The sequence below is a fragment of the Cyprinodon variegatus genome, unplaced genomic scaffold (genome assembly GCF_000732505.1).
Source record: "Cyprinodon variegatus isolate N-32 unplaced genomic scaffold, C_variegatus-1.0 Scaffold1464, whole genome shotgun sequence".
Classification (NCBI taxonomy): domain Eukaryota; kingdom Metazoa; phylum Chordata; class Actinopteri; order Cyprinodontiformes; family Cyprinodontidae; genus Cyprinodon; species Cyprinodon variegatus.
In genome coordinates, this window is record NW_015151917.1 from 31,504 (window position 1) to 34,066 (window position 2,563).

Below are 2,563 nucleotides of genomic sequence, written 5' to 3' on the forward strand. Positions count from 1 at the left end.
GCTGACGAGGAAATTGACAACAGGTGCAGGCAAGACAGAGAAACAGAGCAAGGGAGGACACAAGAGGGCAGCAGAGGACAACAAATGGATAACCAAGAAAAACAGGAACAAACAGACCAAGACTCTGACAGCTAAATCATATTTTGTTTCCATGATTTTATCCCACATAACATATTGTCTAATAAGTTGGTCCAATACTCACTCTACTACAATAAAACCATTAGATACATAAACAACCATTAAAAATACTGGATTAAAAAAAACATACCATTACCACCACTGTAGTATTCTGAGGAAATATCAGTAACTTACCTGGAACAATCTTATCAAGTTGAAAAACATCTGTTTAATTTATAAAATCAGACATGGTTTAGCACCACCACCACTATGTGACTTTGTACAGTTCAGATCCAGTGAGGTCAGGGTAACCAGAGGGGCAGTGAGGGAAGACGGCATCATCCCCGGAGAAAAACAGCCTTTGGTCAGGCTGCCTTCTCCGTAAGAGCATCTCAGCGATGGAACACAGTGCCAGAAACCATCAGAGACTCTTTGTCATTCTCTTCATTCAAAAACGAATGCAAAAAAATGGCTTGTAGAGAGCCAAATTTGTGGGCACTAAGGTTTTCTGTGTGTATTTAAATAATTTATAATTATTTTACATGAATTGTATTTCTTAACCATAATGTTTTTTATGTAATTGGTATTGTAATTTTATCTTGTGATTTTATACTTGTGTTTATTTTTAAGGTTGCCTTTTTTATACCTGGCTGGGGGACTAGCGATGAAAATTAGCATTCCTTAGCTAACTCGGGTATATTTACATTGTTTTAATGTTGATTAATGTACACTGTCCCCTTTCAAATAAACAATAAATAAATAAAAAAAAATATATAAATGACATGAAAATCACACTTGAATAAGTTTGTTGAAGCAATAACATATTTATTATAGAATTATGGTGTTCTATGGTTGTCCTGCTATTTCCTGTAATCCTTTTTTCCATTAGTGAAAAAAAAAACCTAATTCATTTCAAATCAATCCATCTATGTGCCTAAACTCAACAGGATTAACTAACAGCGAATAAAACTTAATGATAAAACGTAATAAAAAAACAGAACTGCAGCTGAAACCACTTTAAAGTGATATAAAAGTATTTCATTAACTTTAGTTTTGAGAATTTTAACAAGTCTACTGCAGCAGTGGTACCAGCAGGTATTATAGAAATATGATTTAGGAGAATTGCAGCAGCCAGCAGCTCTAGGCTGCTTTAGGCTTACAGTCCATCAAGCCAATTATCAGGAGTGCAGAAGAATAGATCACCATGTTCTGAATGTCCAGTGGACACCACAGCCTGTGACCTTTAAAATATCCTGTCCGCATCATCCTGCTCCCCCTGGAACGTCTACGCTTAGTCAGCGCTGCAACTCAATAACCTTATTTCCAAAAAGAAGCTGATGAGGACAAAGCAGAATACTTTTTTGCCGAATACTTCCATAGATTATTGTTTGCCTGTCATTTGACAATATTTTTCGACAAAATAAAAGTTTTCATTCATCAAAAATTATCTGCAAATAGACCAATACTGTGAAGACACAGACAGATTTGCAAACTGAATAACTGAGAAAACCAGATGGTAAGAAAATTTGTGTTAATCAAAATTCTATTCTATTCTCTGAGCTCTCCATCCTTGCCTAATTTGCACCATTTCTCCACTTTGAAATAAATAAAGTCAAGCAATCAATTTCCGTTTCCACTAGCCCCAAAAAGCTAAAAATCATTTATACCGTTTGCAATTAAAATGTCTGAAAATCAGATGTTTAAACTTGATTTTTTTCCTTCTGCCCTCCTCTGGTGGGTGTGACCATCGCTATGTCTGCCCTCCTTGTGTCCCAGTGATCTGACATGCCTCTGGATAGTGGGACTCGCATCACGTCCTTTTCTGTCCTGTGCCCTATAGGGCGAGTCTGGGGCCGCTCACACCTGCTATTAAGCATAATTAATCAGGCGGAACCTTAAGGCAACAATCATAATGGTCTGCTTGTGAGAACAAAGCTGCTGGGCTATCACCTATTAGCTCTAGGACATAAATTCCCAGAGCAATATTGTCTAGATAGGACACAAAACAAAGAGAGAAAGAAAAGTCACTTTGATTGATTAACTTGTTGTTACGTCATTACAGATCTGTGAATAATACGATTATTTAGATCATATAAGAGCCTTTTTTATCACGGCAACAATGGGGCTGTTGCACATCTCCAGTGTGCAGGTGGTAGGCAGGCAGGTGGATCAGATTCACTGCGGAGTTCTTCAACCTGGGCTGGAACCGAGAGAGACAGAAGTTAACTCGAGGACATCAAGCAAAGATTCGCTAGGTTCTTGCACAGGGACATGCATACGTTCAATGCAGGATGGTGGACAATCTGGTGAGGAGATTTGGTCGGTCTGCTCCTTAAATCTCCAGCAGCTAATGAGCAGATCTGGACCAGGTGGACCAGCTGTCAGCACACTGCTCCTCCTCCTGAAGCAATAAACCGACACTGCTATCCCTTAGATTATTACACTC